Source organism: Kogia breviceps, chromosome 1 (genome assembly GCF_026419965.1).
Source record: "Kogia breviceps isolate mKogBre1 chromosome 1, mKogBre1 haplotype 1, whole genome shotgun sequence".
NCBI lineage: Eukaryota > Metazoa > Chordata > Mammalia > Artiodactyla > Physeteridae > Kogia > Kogia breviceps.
In genome coordinates, this window is record NC_081310.1 from 58,102,052 (window position 1) to 58,126,830 (window position 24,779).

Below are 24,779 nucleotides of genomic sequence, written 5' to 3' on the forward strand. Positions count from 1 at the left end.
ATGTGAAAAATACACCACTTGTGTACCTACCATCTTGCCTAAGAGATGGAGCGATTCCCAGCAGCACTGACAGCCTTGTGTCAACCTCCTTGACCTAGCCTTTCCACCCTAGAGAAAACTGTCCCGAATTTTGTGTTTACTCTTCCCTCACGTTTAGCTACAGTTGTTTTTAAAATATGTACCCTATGCAATGCATTGTTTGAGCTTGTTTCAGAATGGTTCCGTGAGTGGAATTGTATCCCATTCTTTTGATGTTTTTAAAAATCAGGAGAAGTTGATCTATGCTAATGTGTGTAGCTCATTTATTTTTCACTATTGAATATTGCACTCACTTCATAGTCTGCTGTATTAATTCTGTTGATGGAAATTTGGGCTGTTTCCTGTGTTTTGCTGTTAAGTTATTTTTGCTATATACATTCTCACAGTTGTTCCTTAGAACATGTGTGTTTCTCCAGGGTATATACCTGGGAAGGGAACGGCTAAGTCTAGGTGAGAGTGCTTGCTGTTCTGATTGCTAGCCAATACTGCTGCCCTTATTTCTGTCCACTGAATATCCCGAGGGGACATGCGTCCCTGTTCTTGCTTTGTTTACAGGCCTTCAGAGGGAATAAGCGTTTATAAAAAACAATACGGGCATAGTGAAGGAGAGCTTCCCAGGCCATAGTCTGACTTTCCACCATGGCTGGGGGTGGGGGGGCAAAGCCAGAAAGGAGTGGAGGCCAGATGGAGCACCGCTGTTGGCGCTGAGCATGTGTGTGAGGTGGGGCTGCGCTTGACTGGACACTGGGTCTCAGACTGTGGCGCAGCTGACCTCCCAGAATCCACTGTGAGGCTCCGTCTGGGCTTCGGGACCTAGAAAGTCAGACAGAACACGGCATGCATTCTCAGATTTTTATTTCAATTTCCGTAGGAAGCTGCAATGGGCTCTCGAGGGGTATTTCTCTGAGCCCTGGTTCCCTTTGCAGCTCCCAGCTCTAGGTCCTTCAACGGTCGCTGGCTCCGTGGTCTCAGATGTCACACCACCAGTGATTTCCAGGCCCTGGCCACTCTCTGCTGTCTCTGCGATGGCCTCCGTTCGGGTCCTTTCCACTGCCTTCGGCGGGATGCTCACATATTCCTCGCGTGAGGAGGCCACACTGTCTTTGTCGTAAGCTTGGCTCTGACATTCCTGAAGAAAGAGCCGATCCTGCTGAGTCTCTTGGTGATGGAACCTGAACTTGCTGTAGGTAAGCTCCTGCCCGATTTGTGCGAGGTCCTGGACTCGTTGCTGATGGGAGCACGGCTGATGGCTTTGTGAGCAGTGCCCTGCTTGTTGTCCCCCGGGCTGCCGTGGCCTTTCTCCTTTTGGTCGTCTCTAGTGGCTCTCCGGCTGCCTGAGCCCGGGCCGGCTGCTTTTTGGATGGTCTTGTTCCCCGCAGTGCCCCCAGTGGCTGTGTTGGTTTTACTTGCTCCTGGACCCTTGCTGGCTGTGGCTGCTATGGCCGTGCTCTGCTCTTCGGGGGCAGGAGACTTGATCTCTGCCACGCTCAAAGCACCCGCTGCGGTGCCGCCTGCCACCCCTGCTGTCTCCACCTTTGTCGTTGCCCGCGATGCTGACTCTTTGTCAAGCACTGTAGGTTTTGCTTTGGCAGTGGCCACATCGGACATGGTATCGGGCTTGTGGGAGTCCAACTGGATCCCCTCCCCGCCAGCAAAAGCTGCAGACCCGACCGCGGCCACCTCAGAGGGCGTGTGGAGGCTCCTGATGCTCACCTGGTCCTCATCCCACTCTCCTTGGAAATCCTCCACTGCCGGGCTCCTCCCGTCCTCCTCCTCCTCCTCGAACAGAGTCCTGCAGATCATGTCCCCGGCTGGAACAGCGTAGGTGCGGCTGTGACCGTCCACTGGTGGTCGCAGGAGGTAAATCAGCTCTTCCCAGTAGGCGAAGAGGTCTTCCTGCGTGTCCAGAGGGGCACACAGCTGCAGGTAGAAGGAGCGGCCAGTGGCAAACTTCACGCGCAGCTGTCGTTTGTCACGATCGTGCGTGGAGATCCTCACAAACTTCAAGGGAAGGAGCCTGGTGAGCTCTAAGGTCTTGGCAACCTTGTGGCTCTTCCCCTTGGTGGGCTGGCTGTGCTCAGCGTGCTGTTCACAGCCGGTGGCCCGTCAGGCCAGCAGCCTGATGTCTGGGAGTGGGAGGACGGGGCTGGTGGATGCGATGCCCACGGTCACCGTGCAGTCACAGTTGTGCACGTCAATCACGTGTCCCCTCTTCGTGATCTGGATAAAGTCGCTCTCGAATATCGGCGCGTACTTGAATATGTCGTATTCGCCGTTGTGCAGTTGCTGCTGCAGCTCCCCCATGGTGCTTTTGAACAGGCCCAGCCCGGTGCTGCTCTGGGCCGTGTGATACGGGAGCAGAGAGTCCCCACTCATGGCTGTCTTCGATCACTGCCAGGCAGCGTGGTTAAGGCGGGCCCCTGGCTCTTCCCTCCCTCGGCCTAATGGGCCGAAGAGCAGAGCGAGCTGCGGTGCTCCTGCGTCCCGCAGGCGGCCTTATGGCAGGTCTTCCAAGCCCAGCCCACAGGCCCCCACCTTTGCCTCAGGGTCTCCCAGAGGCAGGGGTGTGGGTAGGGGCACCGATGGTCACAGCGGGGACTCTGTAGGGCGGCTGGACCCCAGGCTGAATCTCTTCAAGTGTGTAGAGAGGTATGGTAGGCTCCCCCTCGGCCTCAGCTCACTTCCGCTTCTGGGTTTTTATCTCCCCAAGCGGCTGTGAACGTCAGTCCTAGTGAGAGAAGTAACCACTTTCTCGGCCTAAGGCCCTGGCACAGCCTATTTATCCTCTGATGCCCTTTGTGACCTATCACTGTCACATAGCCCTTTGCCTCATCCCCCAGCTGCCCCGCCCCGCCCGCCCAGTGCAGGGCCCCCATCCTCTCCCAAACGTGCCATTGCCCCCGCGGAGGACAGGCCCATCCTGCCAGTGACTGAGGTGGCTACTAGAATAAAAATGTCTTCAACTGGGAAAATTTTGTGTGGGTCCTTTTTATTTTCCTCCCCCAGATTTAGCTACTGGATGAAATCTATAGGAATGTATGATGATGGGCTAAATTTGAACCATTTAAGCCCATGGTTTAATTGTATCGAATAACGTAGAGCTGGCAGTGGCGATCCTTAGTCTGTCCTTTCATAAAATCTCAGTAAACGTCGGTGGTGATTTTTAATAATAACATTAAAAATTGGTAGGAGGAGGCAAGAAAAGATAGAGACAGACAGAAGACTACATTAACTATTTAGGGGTTCTGGCTGCTAAGATCAGGAAAGGAACCTCAGATCCAGAACTGCCCTCCAAGCCCAGAAACCGTGAGGTCTCACCAAAGATTTCTCTTCTTGTTTTTTTGGTTTTTTTTTTTTTTTTTTTTTTCCACTGCGTTGGGTCTTTGTTGGTGCACGAAGGCTTTTTCTAGTTGCGGCAAGCGGGGGCTACCCTTCGTTGTGGTGTGCAGGCTTCTCATTGTGGTGGCTTCTCTTGTGGCAGAGCACGGGCTCTAGGTGTGCATGCTTCAGTAGTTGCAGCACGCGGGTTCTCGGGTAGGTGGGCTTCAGTCATTGTGGCGCGTGGGCTCAGTAGTTGTGGCTCCTGGGCTCTAGAGCGCAGGCTCAGTAGGTGTGGTGCACGGGCTGAGTTGCTCCACGGCGTGTGGGATCTTCCCCGACCAGGGATCGAACCCCATGTCCCCTGCATTGGCGGGTGGGTTCTTAATCACTGTGCCACCAGGGAAGTCCTCACCAGAGATTTCTATGAGACTTCTCTCCTGGACAGTTGCACGTGCAAGCCCCTTACCTGACTGAGTGAGATGGGTTGTAGTTTTTGATGATCAGCAAAGCCTAAGTAAATCAATGCCCACGTGGGAAGTCCTCAGTCATCTTTCAACTGCCCGTTCAAATGGTACCTCCTTTGAGGAGCCTCCCCTGAGTTACCTAATCGAACCTATTCTTCCTTCCTCTGTGCTATTGTAGAATCTCATATGTGTCTCTTTTACAGCATTAATCTTATTTTATTCAATTTTAGATTTACTGTATTATTTTTAAAATTTCATATTAATTTAGAATTATCTTGTCATTGTCTAGAAACCACAGTTGTCTTCAAATATGGTTGCATTAAATTTATAGGTCAATTTGGGGAGAATTGACATTTGATCATCTTAAACCTTCTAATCCATGCGGGTGATACTATCTAGTCTTTTATTTAAACATTTTAAATATCTCTCGGCTTATACAATGTATTAAAAAAATTCACTGTAGATGTGTTGCACATCTTCCAGTAAATTTATCCCTAAATATCTGATGCTTTCTGATATTATTGTCAATGGGATTTGTAAGATTGTAATTTTCCAGTTGTTCGTGCTGGTTTATTGGTTTTTGTGTGTTGATCATGTGTCCTTTCACCTTGCTAAATTCACTTACTAATTCTAGTTTTGGTGTTTTTTTGTTTGTTTTTTTTTAAGGATTTCTTGGAATCTTCTCTGTAGACAATGATGCTGCCTGTAAAGAAAGTTTTACTTTTTCCTTTCCAAACTGTGTGACTTTTATTTCATGTTCTTGCTTTATGCATTAGCTAAAGGCTCCAGCCTAGAATTGAATAGATGGGTTAAGAGCAGTTATCTTTTCATTGTTCCCTCTCTCAGGGGAAATCTTCAATCTTTCACCATAAAGTATGTTGTTAGCTGTAGTTTTATTTCAGAATTGCCTTTTGTCAAGTTTAAGAAATTCACTTCTAGTTTTAGTTTTCTGGGCATTTTTATGGTGAAGGATTATTGGTGTTTTTCAAATGCTTTTTCTGCATCTATTGAGCTGAATACTTGATTTCTTTTTTTTTTTTTTTTCGGTACGCGGGCCTCTCACCGCTGTGGCCTCTCCTATTGCGGAGCACAGGCTTCGGACGCGCAGGCTCAGCGGCCATGGCCCACGGGCCCAGCCACTTCGCGGCATGTGGGATCTTCCCGGACCGGGACACGAACCCGCGTCCCCTGCATCGGCAGGCGGACTCTCAACCACTGCGCCACCAGGGACGCCCTGATTACTTGATTTTTAATCCTTCATTCTGTTAATGTGGTCAAGTACACTGATTGTTGTTTAGATGCTGAGTTGGCCATTCACTCCTGGGAAACCCCATGTGGTCGTGGTGCATTATTTGAACATATTGCTGGATTCAACTGGCCAGAAGTTTGTCAAGAATTTTTGTATCTGTATTTATGAACGATGTCGGGCTGTGATGTTTTTCTTGAACTGTTTTTGCCAGAATTGATATAAAAGCTTGTTTTTAATTAAAATTTATTTTTTAATCAAACATATACATAATTTAAAATCATCAGATAGTGCTAGAAGGCTGATGGAGTAAGTAGCATTAGTTTCAACTACAGATAATTTGGAACGCCAAAGATTTGCACTTAAACAAGATATATATGTAGTCTCATTTAAAAGCAGTCTGAAAGGAAGGGAGTCAAGCTGGTATGGCAGCTCCACTGTGTCATCAGAGACCTAGGCTCATTGTCTTTTCCTGGTTATCCTTAGGGTCACTTCATATTCCAAGATGGCTGCTGAAGCCCCATTCATCAAGTCCATATTCCAGGCCATCAGCAAGAGAAAGGGGAAGGAAAGAGAAAGGTGGTCTGCCTCTCACTTTTACAGAGCCTTCCAGAAGTCCCACATGACCCTTCTAGTTATGTTTCTTTGGCCATCATTGTATCATATGACCACATCTAGTTGCAAGGAATGCAGGGAAGTGTAATCTTTTAGCTAGGTACATTGCCCAGGATTTACTGAGGAAGAAGAGGAGGATGGATACAAACATTATGCTGAGGCAAAAAGGCCAAGACACAAAAAGGGTACACACTGTATGATTCCATTTATCGGAAACTCTGGAAAAGCCAAATCTAATTTCTAGTGACATTACTGATTGCAGGTCAGGACAGAATGGGATGGGGCAAAAAGAAACTTTGGGGAATGATGGAAATGTTCTGTAACTTGATTACATGGGTGTATGAATTTGTCAAAATTCATCCAAATGTATACTTAAAATGGGTGCGTTTTTGTGTATATACTTCAATAAAGTTAATTTTTATAAGTTTGGAAAATCTCAGCAACCATAACAAAACTACTCTTAAATTTTGTTCATGTCCGTCATGTCTTCATTCGTTTGCTTACCTTTGCATGACTGAAATCAGAACGTACCTAATGACTTTGAATCTTGCTTTTTTCATTTAACATTACATCATAAAATTTTCCATATTGCTTCATTAATTTTCATAATCACCATTTTAAATGACTCTATAATCTTTTGGGAATTGAAAATGTAATCTATACTTACAATAAAAAAAAAAAAAAACCCACAAACTAACTTCAGAGACCCCCTACACAGTAAGAGCTAACTCTTCCCCTGAACTCTGATCTTTAAGGCCCCTTACTTAGAAGTAGTGGACAATCCAGTTTCTAGTATGTACATTCAGAAATATTCTATGCATATAAAGACAAGATGTGAACGTCTTTCCCTCTCCTTTTAGACATAACTAAGACAATACAAGATGCTTGCTTTTGCCCATAATACAGCTTGGTTACCATCTCATGTTCATACATCAAAAGGGGCCTTGTTCTTTTTAACCACTGCATGTATTCTACAGTGTACTGAACCAATATTGATAAGCACTTAGGGTTTTCCCAGGTTTTTTTTTTTCTGTTTCCCATACCACAAGATATAATGTTAAAGTTTTGACTCAGCTATCAATTTACAGTAGATGCCACATTCCAAAGGCAGTGCTAGCCTGTATGCAAAATGTACCACAAAAGTAGCTGAGAGCTTGTCACATGATCATTGAAACCTCTCAGCTAAGCTGAGGATATAAAAGGGTGGAGAGGGAAGAGATTGTGAAGGGATTTGGGAGGGCTTCCTCCACCCGTTAAGGTCAAGAAAGACTTTCTTCAACAGGTAACTCAAAGGGCTCAGTATACGTCCCTACAGTCAGGGGTCTGACTTCTGTCTAGGAAACACCGAGGAGGAAAGAAATACTAGAATGATCTCTTAAGGGTATAAAGTGGTGTGGCTCCTGCTGTGCTCATCCTGTGGGCTCAGGATTTTTCCAGAGAAAATTACACAAGTTTTCCCGGGCAGCAGTTGGCTCTAAGTCGGTGCCATCTACACCCCCCTCCCCCTCCCACTGGCTTCCTCTGGTCTGTCAGCTGGAGGCAAGGCCAGCTTTGACCTCTTTGCCCATGAATCACAACCTGTTTCTCTCATATGCTCAGCACAAGTCAGGGGCGGACAGGCCAGGACATCTGGATAAGGTCTGGGTCCAGTTCTCAGGCTGGCTCCTTGCCTTTGACCATTCTTTGGCCCGTAGCCCACCTACCCTGTGGGCTGGGCTGAAATAGAGACCCCGTGGGTCACTGTGCTGAGCATGAAGGGCTTCTCTCTTCCTTCCTCCCACCTGCATCAAGACAGGTGCTTCTTCTCACCCCGCTGCTGCCCTCCCGGGAGAGCCTGCTTTCTGGGCTTCTTTCCCCTCATTTGCTCCTCTTGATCTAGAGGCCAGTTGCCAAGGTCATGACATGCACACACTCCCTACGTGATCTGTCCTTGCAGTCCTTGGGTTGTTCTCTCTCTGCTCCTCCCGCCCTCAACTCTGCCCAGGGCTGGCTGTCCCCAGAACAAGGCATACGCTCAGAGAAGACGAGCCCCTGTTAGCATCCTTGGGAGCAAAGCAAAATTCTGCAAGGAAAGTCACTGCCCATGAAGATAATATCCAACAAGGTGCTTCTCAAACTTTAATTTGCATTGGAAGCATCAGAGGATCTTGCTGAACCGCAGACCCTGACCCAGGATATCTGGATGATGAAAGTGTGCATCTCTAACAAGCTCCCACGTGATGCCAGTGCTGCTAGTCTGTGGACCAGACTTTGAGTGGCAAAGACTTAGGACATTCCAAAGCCAAAGTGACTTTTAAAAAGTCATTCTTTGGGGTCATCTCATAGGTAGAGAGAGCAAACAGAATTAAAAATAAATTACTGGGACTGCCCTGGTGGTCCAGTGGTTGAGAATCCGCCTTCCAATGCAGGGGACGCAGGTTTGATCCCTGATTTGGGAACTAAAGATCCCACGTGCCGCGGGGCGACTAAGCCCGCACGCCACAACTAGTGAGACCGCGTGTTGCAACTACAGGGCCCATGTGCTCTGGAGCCCGCACACCATAACTAGAGAGAAGTCCACACGCCGTAACCAAAGATCCCGTGTGCTGCAACTAAGACCCGATGCAGCCAAAAATACATAAATAAGTAAATAAATATTTTTAAAAGATACATCCTCAAAAATAAATAAAATTAAAAATAAATTATTTAAATATTGTAAAGCACAAGGGCTTTTATTTCTTTCAAGGATACGTATTATCATGGAGTGGAGTGACAGAGGGCTAAAAAAGAGAGTCCCGTGACTCTGCCGCAACAAAGAGGGAAGCACTAAGATTCACAGGTCTGTTTTCCTGCTACATGTGAGGGCTTCGAAACAGCTTGAAAATGCCTGATTCTCACCCATAGACCAGGGTGCTATGACGGATTCTCTTATCCATTTTTTTTTTTCTTGGCCATTTTTAGGGCGTTTTCTAACCCTCCTTGAGTGTGTTCTTATCTATGCATTGAACAAATGAACAAAGAATTGGATTAGTTTGCTAAGAAATTAGTTTCCTCACTGTACAAAAGTAAACTCTGGTCCCGTCACTACGTTGTCACAAAGTCTGTGCACTGTTCAAGTTAATGATGCTTTCCCCAAACCTAAGCCAGGCTCACGCCTGTTTCCTTCTATTGCCGCTGCTGGCCCAGGGGTTGCTCGGGGTTACATGAATGTGTATTCCTGAGCAAGGCTGGGCAGTCACTGTTGCTGTCCTGCAAGGACAGCCAGAAACAGCTCTTCTGTGATCACCTCTCCCCGCCTGTGCCGGGTCGGGGTGGGGATGCAGGAGGATTGGCAGGGAAGCTAAGAGGCTGCTTTGAGAGGCTGCCAAGTAAAGTGCTGCACAGTTATCTCTGAGTCATCAGGGCAGGGACGAGCTTGGAGGAGTGGGGTTTTCCTGCCAGTATTGTGGTGTCTCTGCTTATGAGCAGATGCAATTGGCTGTGTGGACTGGCAACCAGCCCCGTGGCTACTGCCTCATTTGCATCATGATTTACACGGTTGGGTCTTAGACACTCATGGGTAGGCGTTTTTCTGAAAGGTTTAGACAGACACATGCTTTATGCCTATCTAGGCAAGTGAAGAGTTCTTTGGAGTGATGAGCAGATTTTTGGCTGTTTCTTAATTTGTGCATTTCTAGCAGTGGTGCCAGCTGCTAATGCAGTGATAGCTGCATTAGAAGCTGGAGCATCTCACTAGGGTCCACCTTATGAAAAGCTTCACGTGGGGCCCTTGGCGTTGGAGAGGAGAGGCCATAAAGAGAACTGGTAAATACAGCCCTGGTTTTTGAGGAACTGACAGTCTGAGGCAGGAGGAGAAGCAAAGAAAGATCCTGAGAAATCATGAAGGAACTTCTGTGCAAATGGGTTTAGGAAGCACAAGGGCACGGGGCGGTGACCGTGGAGAGAGCAGAGGTGCTGCAGCCCTAGGGGGCGGGGGGAAGCAGAGGGGAATTCGCTGTGTCCTCTAGGGAGTTACTTAACCTCTCTAGGCTTTAATTCCCACCCCCATCCCCACATCCCACAGCGAAATCCCACAGCAACTGCCAGCTCAGTTGCTTTGAGGATTAAATGACAGAATGCATATAAGATGTCTGGAGCAGCACCTGCTGTCAGTGGCATCTGTCACAATTATTATTGTCAATAGAATGGAACCGCGGACCAACCATGATGCTGTCTTTCACATTTAGACTTCCACTGTGAGGAAGGCCTGCCCTGAGCTCCCTCACTCCCTCAAACCTTGGGTTTTCCTTGGAATCGACAGCACCAGTGAATGGCTGGACAGAGGGCAAAGTGCCATCTGTGGCCACCAAACAGGATAGAAGAGAATGAGGCTGAGAGGTCCACTTGAGGGTAAACGTCAGAAGTGCAACCTCAGGGATAGAGAGCATCACTCACTTTCTACCCCCAGCCAGCTGGCTGGAACGGGTTGGCGGACTGAGAGGTTGCATGATGAGTAGTTACGAGCATAGGGCCAAACCGGGTTCAAATCTCAGCACTGTCACCATTCATATACCCTTGGGAAAGTGACCTTAACCTCGCTGCATCTCTGTTCCTTGATCTGTCAGATGGAAATAATCATAGTGTTGTTGTGAGAATCAGAGAAGTTAACACATTCAAAGGGGTCAGAACAGTGTCTGGCATGGAGTCAACACACTATTCTTTAAAAAAAAATAAAAAATTATTTATTTATTTTGGCTGCACCGCGTCGGTATCTTTGTTGTGGCACGCGGGATCTTTAGTTGCGGCACGTGGACTTTTAGCTGCAGCACGCATGTGGGATCCAGTTCCCCGACCGGGGATCGAACCACGGCCCCCTGCATTGGGAGCGCGGAATCTTACCCACTGGATCACCGGGGAAGTCCCTGCTATTCTTATTTAGCAGAGATCCTTGGGTATGACGTTCTGGGTTTTGTCCCTCTGCGATAATTTTTGGGGAGGTGGCTGGCCTGTGTATGGTAGTGTGAGGGGGGGCTGTGGCGGCAGAGGACTGAAGACACCCAGGTGGGCAGGCAGAGCCCTGCCTTTGCCCTGGTCTGTGGGTTGTCAGGGAAGGGGAGGATAAGGCTGCTTGCCAGGAGGGAGGAGGATGTGCTTGTCCAGGGTCTTAAAGTTCCTTTAAAGGACTCTAACGAATTTTCTAGGAACATCCATGAGGAGCTCGGGGCCCTGCCCAAGGTGTCATCTCCTCTTGCAGGTGGAGAATGGCTGTGTCTACATGACCCTTCTGGGGCACCATGCCCACCAGCTGCAGCCTCTGCTTCCCAACCCGCCAGCAGCCCCTCAGCCCAGGCACTGGTGCCTAAACCTTACCCTGGCAACATCTGACTTTTCCCACCACTACTTTCCCCTCTTTCGTGTTCCTTCTTTACTGAAACAAAACAAACAAACAAACAAACAAGCAAAAAACCCTTGTTGTGTCATATCTAGTCTTGTAAGTCACTTTAGGTTGCTCTTGGAATAGGCAGAGTATAAATAAATAAACTTGTTCCTGGAGTTCTCGTTTACCTTTCTTCAAGTTTTTACAGCAGTGATTTTCAAACATTTTTTTCAGAGAAATCCCCCCTCCTCCGCTTTTTTTTTTTTTTTTTTTTGATGTGGAACTTTTTCTTAAAGAAGATGTTGGGTGTAGGAGTTTATTAATTTATTTTATTTATTTTTGCTGTGTTGGGTCTTCGTTTCTGTGCGAGGGCTTTCTCTAGTTTGGCAAGCGGGGGCCACTCTTCATCGCGGTGCGCGGGGCTCTCACTATCGCGGCCTCTCCTGTTGCGGAGCACAGGCTCCAGACGCGCAGGCTCAGTAATTGTGGCTCACGGGCCCAGCCGCTCCGCGGCATGCGGGATCCTCCCAGACCGGGGCTCGAACCCGTGTCCCCTGCATTAGCAGGCGATTCTCAACCACTGCGCCATCAGGGAAACCCGATGTGGGCCGTTTTTAAAGTCTTTATTGAATCTGTGACAATATTGCTTCTGCTTTATGTTTTGGTTTTTTGGCCATGACGCACGTGGGATCTTAGCTCCCCCACCAGGGATCAAACCCACACCCCCTGCACTGGAAGGCAAAGTCTTAACCACTGCACTGCCAGGGAAGTTCCGAGAAATCCTTTAGAAAAATTTTTTTTTTAATTTTTGTCTGCATTGAGTCTTCACTGCTGCTCACAGACTGTCTCTAGTTGCGGCGAGCGGGGGCTACTCTTTGTTGTGGTGCGCAGGCTTCTCATTGTGATGGCTTCTCTTGTTGCGGAGCATGGGTTCTAGGCGTTTGGGCTTCAGAAGTTGTGGCGCACGGGCTTAGCTGCTCCACGGCATGTGGGGTCTTCCTGAACCAGGGCTCGGACCCGTATCCCCTGCATCGGCAGGCGGATTGTTAACCACTGAGCCTCCACGGAAACCTCGAGAAATCCTTTTTCAAAAATGAAATATTTCGGGCTTCCCTGGTAGCGCTGTGGTTGAGAGTCCGCCTGCCGATGCAGGGGACACGGGTTCGTGTCCCGGTCCGGGAAGATCCCACATGCCGCGGAGCGGCTGGGCCCGTGAGCCATGGCCGCTGAGCCAGCACGTCCGGAGCCTGTGCTCCGCAACGGGAGAGGCCACGGCAGTGAGAGGCCCGCGTACCGCACACACACACAAAAATAAATAAATTCAAAAAGAAAGAAAGATTTCATAGAAGCTCTACATATATTATATATACCTCGGGTATTGTGGGCTCGGTTCCAGATCACCACAATAAGGTGAATATTGCAATAAATCGAGTCTCACAATTTTGGGCGTTCCCCAGTGTATAGAAAAGTTATGTTTACACTGTACTGCAGTCTATTAAGCCAAAGTAGTATGTCTAAAAAAATGTATTAAAAATATATAAGGGGCTTCCCTGGGGGTGCAATAGTTAAGAATCTGCCTGCAAATGCAGGGAACACGGGTTCGAGCCCTGGTCCAGGAAGATCCCACATGCCGCTGAGCAACTGAGCCCGTGTGCCACAACAACTGAGCCTGTGCTCTAGAGCCCGCGAGCCACAACTACTGAGTCCACGTGCCACAAGTACTGAAACCCACGCGCCTAGAGTCCGTGCTCTGCAACAAGAGAAGCCACTGCAATGAGAAGCCTGCCCGCCGCAATGAAGAGTAGCCCCTGCTCGCCGCAACTAGAGAAAGCCCGCAAGCAGCAAAGAAGACCCAATGCAGCCATAAGTAAATAAACAAATTTATTTAAAAATAGAGAGAGAAAATAAAAATTTATTAAAAATATTTTATCACTAAAAAGTGCCAAAATAATTACAATAGTAACATCAAAGATCACTGATCACAGATCACCATAGTGTAATAATAACAAAAAAGTTTGAAATATTACAAGAATTACCAAAATGTGACACAGAGACACGAAGCGAGCAAATGCTACTGGAAAAATGGCACCAATAGACTTGCTTGATGCCAGGTTGCCACAAACCTTCAGTTTGTAAAAAACACAATATCTGTGAAGCGCAATAAAGTGAAGTGCAATAAAAAATAAAATGATATATATATATACGTGTATATATATATATACATATGTATGTATATATACATATATATATCCATATATATGTGTATATATATATCTTGCTCAGTTAAAGCAGGAGAAGGACCCCGAGCACCCAGGCCCTGGCCGTTCCCTTTTTTTGAGGCATCCTTACCAAGCCTTAGCTCTGGGGATCCCTGTTTGTAAACCACCAGTCTGCTCCATGGAAAACATGCTGCAATACTTAGTATGTCATTTTGATGCAAAAATAAGGAAGTGAGATGGTTTCTTATGACCTTTTGGACAATTTGCTAACTAGTGGTGGAATGCTAAAGAATGAAATGCTAAAGAATTCACTAGTATCTAACAGAAAAGAACTGTGAACGAAAACAAGTCTTGGGGTTTGCCTGGTGGCGCAGTGGTTGAGAATCCGCCTGCCGATGCAGGGGACACGGGTTTGTGCCCCAGTCCCGGAAGAGTCCACATGACGCGGAGCGGCTGGGCTTGTGAGCCATGGCCACTGAACCTGCGCGTCCAGAGCCTGTGCTCCGTGACGGGAGAGGCCACAACAGTGAGAGGCCCGTGTACCAAAAAAAAAGTCTTATTGACTCTTCTATTATAAAAGATAATCATTGTGAGTTTAAGTAACAATTTGGTCTTAAATATTACTGATGGAATGTCACAGTTAAATGTGGGTCCTTCATGTGAAATGTAGAAGAAAAAACTTCAGAAGTCATGATGGAACAGAGTTTTAACTGATAACTGACACAACATCTCTATCAGCTGCCTCTGTCTCCCCCATACCAGTGAATTCCCCATTCCTCAAAATGCCTCCACTTTCCGGTCTCCCTCCTTAAAGAGGGTTTAACCCTCTTTCTTCTCAACTCCCAACTCCATGAAGCCTCTTGTAACCTACCTAGTCCAAACCTTGTAGCACTATGTCAAGCACAGGCTGCTCTGAGTTAGGATGCGGGCCTGGCTCCCCCAGGGAGGGGATAACGTGGTGTTGAATCACTTTGCACTTAATGGTCAGCCTACACTAGGGCAGTGGCACCAAATAACTGCCACCGTTATGCTCTAATTCTGCCTGGTACCTAACACAGTGCCAGCTTCTAAAATAATTCAAACTTTTACGGCCGTGTTGGTATAAGTCAAATATATTAATATCATATGTCAAAACATCTTCTTCAGACCTAAAATTAATTTTTTTCTTCTGATTAAAAAAAAATTGCAGCATTTTTGTAAGTCTCCCAAAATTCTGTAGTACTTGGTACTCGGCAGGTATATAAGACTGCTGCTTGCTAGCTATGTGGACTGGGCAATTTACTTAATTTCTCTGGGTTTAGTTTTCTCATTTGTAAAATGAGGATAATAATAGGACCCAATTTGCAAAATTAAACGTTATCTATCACTTGTTTTGCACAGTTAAAAACTGGGAAGCACAAAGGAGAAAATCTTAATTTCTTCTTGTGCTCTGATCCAACCTCAAATCTAGTGTTTCACTGTACTCTTGGCAAAAACAGACTTCCTATTTCAAAGGAAAAGCACCACAAAAAACAAATGAAACCAAACCAAAAGCCCTTTCTGAGACATCCAAGGACTCTTGCCAAGCACCAGCTTGATGAGTTCATAGTAAATGAATCAGAGACACACGCTTTAGATTTCCCTCTCAAAGTCCCAAGAGAGAAACAGGAAGGTGAGGATTTGAGAGAGCTCCTGGCTGTGCCAGCCCCACTCCACCAGCTGAGCGAGAGATCAGAGTGTCCAAGAGCCCCTCAGACATCCTTCCCCTGGGCTCAACTCACATTTCTCATTTGAATGTGTCCTGTCCCAGAGAGTAGATGCCATCGAGGGGCCCTGACAAGAAACCAGATAGTAAACACGGCACCCCAAACCCACTATTTGGTTATTGCTTAATCCTCCACCTCTATTCCGTCCATTTCTAGCTGCAGACAGGTAGGATTTCTAAGAAAGATCTGGGGGGTGGAGGTGGTGGACTGGCTCTCTGTGGGTGATGTTCTCCAGGAAACTCAGCTAGCTTCCTGAAAGATGTCATACACTGGAATGTTCTCAGGGGCTGGCAGGGGAACCCTGGAATGACTCAAGTGAGGACCTGACCCAGGAAAGGGTGGGTTATGGCCTAAAACCACACTCTCCTCTCACTTTGTCAAACTGCGTCCATTTTACTCACAGCTTTATCTCCTACCCCAATAACCAGGAAGACTTCCTAGATGAACTAGAAGCCATTTCCACCCCAGGTCCCGCTCACACCTCCAACACCCTCATTTGCATATGCCATTAGATTTTATTGACAGCTGAGTGATCTGTGAATAGCTTCAGCAGGGTCCACGAATGGAATGCAATGAGTTGGATCGCAGCTTTTAAAAAGATCTGCTCGACACCCAGTTTGGTTGAGCCCCCCCCCCCACCAGAGCCAATTTGTCAGAAAGTCAGTCAATACACGTGGAGTGATCGTGCACTGCTAGCAAGTCCTTTTGCCAAGCACTGGTTAGTGCAGGACCGAGACAGATGTTAAAGAAAGACCTGACCCTGACTCCTAGAGATGGAGAAGTCAGGAAAAATATAAACGGAAGCCACCAAGAACTCCAGACGCAAACATCTACAACCTGACTTGTTAACCTGTGTGGTCATGCCCAGCAGAGGTAAGTGTTCCCCACTGTCTTAATCTGGCTAAGGGTCTAGAGGCGGCTTCTTCCTCTCTGCCCAAGCAGGCCTTTATATGGAGCACACAGTATCTCCAATCCTAAGTGGAAACAAAACAAGTTGGGCACTACCGCTCACCCGCTCTAGGCATCCCCCGAGCCCCAGGAAGCAGGAGGGGCTTCCTGCCTAGAGGAGAGTAAAAGGCTCTCATCACTCAAAACTGGGCACCACGCATCCCACAGCAGAGAAGGGGAGCACTCAGCAGTTGCATCAGCAGATCTGTGTAAGAACCCACCACCTGGAGAAGACAACATGAATGCAGAATTGTAGCTGGAGGCTGTGGTTTGCGGTGACCACTGTGACCCACTGTAATTATCATGCACCAGGAGAGGGCCTGTGCTGGGCGTTTTGGAGCACAGAGATATATAAGACAGCTCTCTGGCCTTGGGACATCCTATATGAAGAGTCAACCAAAAGCACAAGGCTGTCTGCATTCAATGCCAAATGGCTGATGTGCACAGTGTATCAGAGGAAAAGAAATAATAATGGTAACATTTATTGAGCGCTTCCCATGTGTCAGAGCGCTATTCTAAATGGTTTATATATACTTAATTTTTCCAACAACCCGTAAGGTGGGTACTAGTAGTATTCTCATTTTATTGATGAGAAAAGTGAGGCTCAAGGAGGTTAAAGAATTCACTTGGTGTCACATGATTTTTAATGGTAGATCCAGGATTTGAACTCAAAATTCCACTTCCACAAGCGTGTTTTTCTTAAGAGATGGGAAAGGACTCTGGGAATGAGAGGTAACAGAAGGCACAGGACTCTGACTCTTTTTTTTTTCTTTTTCTTTTTTTTTTTTTTTTTCTGTGTGTGTGTGTGTGTGTGTGTGTGTGTGTGTGTGTGTGTGTGTGTGTGTGTGTGTGTGTGTGTGTGTGTGTGTGTGTGTGTGGTACGCAGGCCTCTCACTGCCGTGGCCTCTCCCGTTGCGGAGCACAGGCTCCGGACGCTCAGGCCCAGCGGCCATGGCTCACGAGCCCAGCCGCTCCGCGGCATGTGGGATCTTCCCGGACCGGGGCACGAACCCGTGTACCCTGCATCGGCAGGCGGACTCTCAACCACTGCGCCACCAGGGAAGCCCTGACTCCTATTTCTGTTACTTATTTTTGATATAGACAGGGAAATTCAATGGCTGAGTTTTAAAGTAGGAGCATGCCTTAACAGTCGAGAGATCGTTTCTGATGTTTAGTTTTGCAATATTTAAAATCCTCAACTTGTGAGCATGGTTTTAAATTATATATTCAGTATCTTGTAATAATTCTCTCTATATATATGAATCACTTTGCCGTACACCTGAAACAAACACGATATTTAAAATCAACTATATTTCAATTATAAAAAAATTATAAAGTGCGAGAGCAGTGGGCTGGGACTGGCTGGCTGGCTGGGAAGGGGAGGAGCTGAGGGGCAAAGAGGAAGGGAGGGCCGGGAGGGAGAAGCAGCTCTCCTGGGGGCTGCCTGCGTGTCGCTGCGGAGTCCCAGGCTTGCCTCTGCATCCTGCGCTCCCTGATGCGGCCTCCGTGTCACAGGCGGGACGGAGGACGGAGGGGAGGGGCATCCCGGTCGGGTGGGCGTGGGAGAGCGTCCTCAACAACCTCTTTCTTCCTCCTTGGGGTCGAGTCGTTCGCGAGGCAGCTCTCTTATCCTGGTGGGTCCCGTCCCGCAAGGGTCCCGGGTCCTGACCCTCGGTCCTCGGAGACCGTGTCAGGCAGGACCCAGAGTCTCCTGAACCACAGCGCCATCGTGTGGCCGCTGACAGGTGCCTCTGGGGCTCCTCTGGCTCCGCTCTCCCGCGCTCTACCCACCTGTGCTGGTGGGTTTCAGTTGGCTGTCTTCTGGGGCAGGGAGCCCAGAGGGAAAGTGGGCCTGCCTGCCGAGGCCGGGAGCAGATTTGCCTGGCTCTGAGAACTGGCTTCTCAGAGCGTAGCATATTGGAAGGAATGATCATTAGAGCTGGGCGGGCCAGAGCCCTGCCCCCCTTGCTTAGGAGCTTTTGTCCCTGAGCCTCTTGGGGCCTCAGTTTTCCCATCTGTTAAAGGGGCATAATCATACCTGGTGGAAGATAAATCGCGAAGCCTCTAGAAGCCTCCACCTCCTGCAAGCGGTGGGAGCTCAACGTGTCATTGATGGTGCCATAATCCTCAGTCACCCCAACAGGTCTCAATGCTGCTGAGACTCAGGCTTGGCAGACGGCAGGTGTTCGGGGTGCAAACCACTAGGAATGCCTTCTTAGTGCCAGCTTAATAGTGGGATAGCCCCAGGGCTAAATATTTGCCTATTCTCATAAAAGATAACAGTCCAGTTGGTCTTGCAAACCACATAGGAACAGCTGGCTAATCTGTTCACCAGCCCAGGGGAATGCTCCGTCTTCACCATTTACTTCTGCCTCCCACGTCTGCCCGAGGGAAGCCCTCTGGGAACAAACACATCCCACTTCTGAGAGGCACTGCAGTTGCAGTGGTGAGGGGGAGGCAATAATGCAGGGGATCCCGCAGACCCAGAGTGAGGGTCTTGCCAGGTGAGGACCTGGGGCAAGTCACTAACTTCTCCAAACCCCTGTCTCTCACCTGTGAGTCAGACATCTTAGCTCCCAATTCCTTAGGCTTTGTGGAATTAAATGAGGTATTCATGTGAAACGCTTAGTACACTGGATTTAGTATGTATTAACAACACCAGAGAACTTATTAAAATACTAGTAACCGGGCTCCACCCTGAGTTTCTGAATCAGTATATCTGGGGTGAGGCTCAAGAGTGTGCATTTCTAATTTGCATTTCACGAGATGCTGCTACAGTCTGTCCCAGGACCAAACTTTGAGAAGGACTAATCTCGCATATACTAGACCTGCAATTCATGTTCACGGGGACTCCCCAGCCATCCAAGTACAAATCAAAAGGGAGAATGACAAGATATGGGGGAATGTGAACCCAAACCCTATCAAGCAAAAGCTGCAAGCCCAACATCCAGCTAGTAGTAAGAAGAGTTCCATTTAACAAACGTAAATTGAATGTCTTCTCTCCATTGCTTCCATATGCTCCGTTGGACAGTGCTTTGCTCACATGCACCGTCTCATTTGATACTCATCCTAGCCTTCTGAAGTGTGTGACGATCAGGAGGAAGGGGCTCTCGGAGAGGTCCAGTGATTGCTGAGGGCACAGAGCTCTGGAAGGCAGAGCACAGTCAGCTGGTGCCGGCTGGCTATGATGGGGGCCCTTTCAAGCTGCCTCTCAGACACCTGAGCATGCTTGGCCGAGGCTGGGTGGGCCCCTGTGAACCTGCCTCGGGCCCTGCCCTCTGACGGCTTCTGTCCCGTCTGAATTCCCATCGCGAGCACACTCTCTTAGCCAGCTGAGTCTGCTCTGGGGCCAAGGGCCGAATCACCTCGCCCTTGCCAGTCTCATTGGCTCTGCCTCTCTTCTCACCCACAGGACACTTTGTCCTTCTAAGAGTGTGGCATGTGTCCTCACCTCTGGCTGTTTGCTCTGGGCTCCAAGGCTCCTAGCAAAAGGAGGAGGTCCTCAGGGTTTGGGGTAGAACCAGTAGGCCGTCCCTTGGCAAGCAGCACATACCAGGCCCTGCAGGTCTCAGAGGGAGTCCTCCCTTCCCTATCTTGGGCATCTGAGAGGCTGCAGAGACCCAGCCATAGCAACACCCCAGGAGCGAGCCACCTCGAGAGGCTCAGATGGAGGTGCTGCTCTCCCCCACTCAGCCTGGGTCGGGGAGGGAAGGGGCACTAACTGCACGGACTTCAGGATGCCAGGGTTCCCTCCTCCAGGCCCAAGATCCATTTGTTTTTATGGTTGCTGGAGGGAACAGGGGCTTGAGAGCAAAAGGCCGTCATCTGAACCAACGCTGGGTCTCTGCTACCGAAATAGCTGTGTGGTCTAAGGAAGTCGCAACGTCTTCGCCTGCATTTGTTTCCTCCTTTGCAAAGAGCTGAGGAGGACCCGCCTCCTAGGGCCGCTGGGCGGGCTGAATGACATCGGTGTGTTCCAGCTGCTGGCACCTAATGAGCAGTGAATAACCCCATCTTCCTTCCTTTGGTGAGCCTGTTCCTGAAGGTACACAGGCCGTGAGACAAAGACCCCACCTGCTAGGAGCTTCTACCCCACAGTCTTGCCCAAACAGGGCAATGGCAGGAGGTCTGAGACTGGACCCGGCTGGGGGCATTGGGTTCAGGAGGTTGAGGCTGCTGGTCCAAGGGATGGGCACCCAGTGTGTGAGCTCTGCAGCTGGGTGACTGAAGCCTGCTCCGTGCCAGCTGGGCTTGAATCAGAGCTAATGGCCTGCTAATGGTTTTCAGAGCTTTGCCTTGGAGGTGTGGAGAGCCGTGTGACTCACTGAGAGCCCCGTGTGGCTCACTGCCGTGGCAGCCGGTGCGACTGGAGGCTCTTCCATCCAGCAGCCTCTGCTCTCAGCACCTTTCGTTTCATGTTCCTTCATTTATATTTATTCATTCTGCAAACACTAGTCAGGAACCCAGAATGTGCTTGGCCCTGGGAGCACAGGCCCGGCTGAGGAAGACAGACTTGAAGGGGGGAAGGACTGAAGGTGGGTGACCTCCCACCCATCACCCCCTCTCCTCATCAGGCTCTGAGTGGCGGGGGGTGGATGAGTCAGAGCTTTCCTCCAGGCTCCCGAGGCTCACCCCCTTTCTCATGGGGTCACAGGAAAGGCCTGATGAAGGAGAAGTGTTTGAGGTTAATTGTGCTGAACTTGGCTCCTGAAGGGATGTGGGATGGGGAAGGAGGAAGCATGGAAGATAGTGCCCGGGGGACCAAGAGAAGGTACCACTGACAGCTGCGGCCATAGAACTGCCTTGGAAGGGGAGAAGATCAACTTGGTTTCAGTTTGTTTTCTTGAGTTTCTTTTCTTTTAGAAGATGAAAAGGGAGTCAAGAAGCCCAGTGTGAGGATACTGGGGGATAAAAGTGAGGACGGAGAAAGGGTAAATGAAATGCTTCCTTGGCCCCAGCTCCCTCGAGCCTTCCTTCCCGGTTTCTCTGTCTCCAGCATCTCCCCTCTTCCTCTGGCCATCCTCTCTACCCTCTTGTCTCTTCAGTGCCTCTCCATCCCAGACTACCTCTGAAGCTCCCGAGGAATAACTGAAAAGTACAGCGACCGCCAAAATTGCTTCCCCGGCCCTGGCTCCACCTCTGCATCTGCTGTCCAGATTTTGCTTCAAAGTTCTGCCCGCCACTCACAACCAGAAAAGAAGTATTGATTAGAAAAGAAAAAGAAGTTGGGAATTTGAGTTGGAAAGTGGAAGGAGCAAGGGATCTCTTTCACATTCAGCTAATGGCACTGTGGCTAGTGAGCTGTAGTGGGACATCAATACCAACTCCAAACCCCACTCACATCCTGCTGAACTGAGGTCTGAGTAAAGGCTAACTGATGGATGGTGACAGTGAAGTGACTTGTCTAAGGGTATTCGATAAAGACTAGTTCTTCTCTCCCTCTCCTCCTCCAAATTTCCTGGAGGTCCCAGGACATTCCTAAGACCCTCCCCCCCCGTCATCTCTGTGGCCATAAACTAGCTTCTAACCTCTTGTCCAATTGCCGGAGCCTAGAGGCGGTTGGGAGCTTTGGAGTAACGAGCCTGGGCTCTTACTAGCTGTGGGAACTTGGGAAATACTTAACTTCTCAGAGTCTCAGTTTCCTCATCTTAAAAAGGGGGGTAATAATATCTACCCAATGGGATGCTGTGAGGATTAAATGAGATCATGAGTTTGAAGGGCTTAACATGGTACCCAGAAGGGAGTATGTTCTCAATATGTGTCAGTCAATAATAATTCCAATAAAATCTCTACTTGGACGACCTACGAGTACCTTACACTCAGTATTGCTTGCCCACAAACCAGCTCCCTGGCCTCACTTTCTAGTTCCCTTACTGGAGTTAGCATTCCTCCTACATGTCCTCGGTGGTCTGGTCACCTGGATTCTATTCTGTTCTTTCCTCGTGTGAACTTTCTACCATCTCCTCATGCCCAAGTTCAGCCTTTCGTTATGTTTTCCCTGGGCCCCCTGACATCAGCGCTCCTGTTCAATCCCTCTCCACAGAGCCACCAGATTTAGCTTTTGGATTATGTCACTCTCTTCCTCAGGAACCTCCGGTGACTCCCCAGTGACCACTACTAATGTAACTACACACTCCTCACCCTGACGGTTCAGGTCCTCCACACTATGGCCTGATGCACCCCACCCCCCTCCTCCCTGTCCTTTCCCTCTCCCAACTCTTCCCCTCGGATGGGACATCACTGTCCCCACCACCCTCTTGCTCCCCAGGGTATGCTCTGTCAACAGAACAGATTGTAGAGACTATCCTAGGCAAAAAATAAAATAAAATAAAGGAATCTTTTGATGCTACCCTCAACCCACCAATACACTGGTCTACTCAGTCAAGGTTCTCCAGAGGAACAGATTTATATATAGAATGTATGTATATATACATGAATTGGCTCATGCAATTATGGAAGCTGGCAACTCAGAAATCTGCTGAGCTGGCAGGCTGAAGACCCAGGAGCACCAATGCTGGATCCATTCTGAAGGCCATCTGCTGTAGAATCAGGATAAGCCAATGCTGCAGATGAATTCCAAAGGCCGTCAGTTGGAGAATTCTCTCTTACTTGAGAGAGGCTGGTCTTTTGCTCTATTCAGGCCTTCAACTGATTGGATGAGGCCCACCCACATTATGAAGGGCAATCTGCTTTGCTCAAAGTCTACCAATTAATATGTTCAACTCAGTAAAACAACACCCTCACAGAAACACCCAGAATAATGTTTGATCAGATATCTGGGCATCGTGTGGCTGAGCCAAGTTGACTCATAAAATTAACCATCACCCCACTCATACTCCTCTCAATGTCTGCCCTCTTGAAAGGATCATAAAAAAGTCATCCACCTTGAAGACTTCAATGGGGCATTTTGCGTCCCAGAAATATTTACACTGTATCTCTAATTGTGGAATTTCAGCACTGATTTCCTATGCAAAGGAAATATGATTTTGAGTGGGGTGTAGGGGTCCAGATTCCTGAAGCCTGTGAAGAAATCACAGCACACTGGCATTTCAGCCAGCTGGCTGGTGGCCCTGCCTGACATTCCTGCTAGGCTTGGTTCACTCTTTTCCAGCTTTGCAGACAGTATGTACAAAAGTTAATTTCTAGCCTTTCTTCAAGCTCTCTTTGGTCCCAGCACAGCCGTAAGAAAAATTGTGAAGTAGAGCAAAATACAGGGCATGAAACCAACCAGAAACCACCAAGAGTACTCATCCGTGAGAGGAAGAGGACCTCATTGCCAGGCCAGTGGGGAAACAAGAGACCCCTGGGCTCCAGGAGCTGAGAAGTGGAGCCCAGGGTGAAGGGGTGTGTGTGTGTGTGGTGTGTATGTGTGTGTGTATGTGTGGGTGCCTGTGAGTGTGTGTGTATGGGTGCCTGTGAAAGTTTGTGTGTATGTGTATGCATGGGTGCCTCTGTGTGTGTGTATGCATGGGTGCCTGTGAGTGTATGTCTGTGTGTGAGTGTGTGTGTGTGTATGTGTGTGTGTGTGTGTATGAACCCTGACAGAAAGAGCTGGACACACATCTTGCCCTTCCTCAGGCTCTGGTGTTTCAGGTGTCTCTGGCCACAGCCCTGCTCAAGCTTAGTCCACTCTGCCCTTCTTTTTTGCCCCTTGGCCCATGACTCTCACATGCCAGGATCCAGGCTCTGAGCCCTGGTTCCTCACCATTGCCCTGCCCAGGATGCTCAGTCTCCTCAGGGTGTTGGGGAATCTGCTATGGGGCAAGACCCAGGAGGCCAGGCTTCTCCTTTTGGTTTGTCTCTACATCTGCCTCAGGTTCTTCTATCACAAAGTGACTCAAAGCTAGTTGATCTGCCAGCTTCTCTTCTAGCTCCAACAATGTGTGAGTAATTATTTTGGAAAACAGTGAAATTTAATGAATCAGTATATCAGGATGTTTCAGCTGCAAATAACAAAACACTTGGAATAAAGAACTAAATGACCGGGCTGATTAATCACAGCAAACCTGCAGGTCAGAGACAGGTGATGCCAGGATTGGTGTGGAATCTCTGAGAGATCATCAAGGACTCAGGCCCTTCCACCTTCTCTCTCTGCCTTCTTCACGGCTGCCGCGGTCTTCCCTCATGGCGGCAAGATGGCTGCAGTGGCTCCACGCTTCCATTCTCATGTAACAGCTTCTCAAGTAGGAAGAAAAGGGGTAAGGGTGAAATCAGTGAGGAAAAGCTTTCTCAGAGCTCTAGTAGCTTCTTTCTGGGTCTCTGGTCAGAACTGGGTCACAGGTCTAATCTTAAACCAATCACTGGACAAAGGGATGGGACGGACCAATCATGATACATCTACCTGGGCCTGATGGATGTATGAACAATTGAAAACTTGGGATTCTGTTAGCAAGAAAGGTTTGGAGCAGCTGTTTGGTGGGTTACACTGTTTCTTTCAGGAGAAAGAAACAGTGTCTGGCTGTTGTAGCCAAAAAGGGAATTTATTGGGAAGAAAATATAGGGTGGGGCCTGGAGGAAATAGGCAGAAAACAGCAGGAGCTTTTGAAATAAATGCTTTTTAGCCAGAATGGCCTGGTACAGACGCCTCATCACTGGGAAAGAATTCTAGTGCCTCTGTGCCTTGCATCACTTGTTCAAGACAAGTCTTGGCAGAAGTAGCGTATTGAATCAGGCTGGGGTTCAGGTCTATGACCTGGACACCTGGGTGCAGAGAGGAGCACCTGGCCTGTTTAGTCTCCCAAGTAGCCACCTACCAAGACCTTATCCAATGGGAGATTCTCATCCAATAGGAAAGAGGAGTTGGAAGCTGCACAGACAACACAAAGCCAGACAGCACAGCTAATATCC

General features: G+C 48.5%; 1 pseudogene; it reads right to left on the reverse strand.

The window, feature by feature from the left end:
• Positions 1-1,419: 1,419 nt before the first annotated feature.
• On the reverse strand, positions 1,420-2,415 carry LOC136794066 (Golgi-associated RAB2 interactor protein 4-like; annotated as a pseudogene).
• Between the last annotated feature and the right edge of the window lie 22,364 nt (positions 2,416-24,779).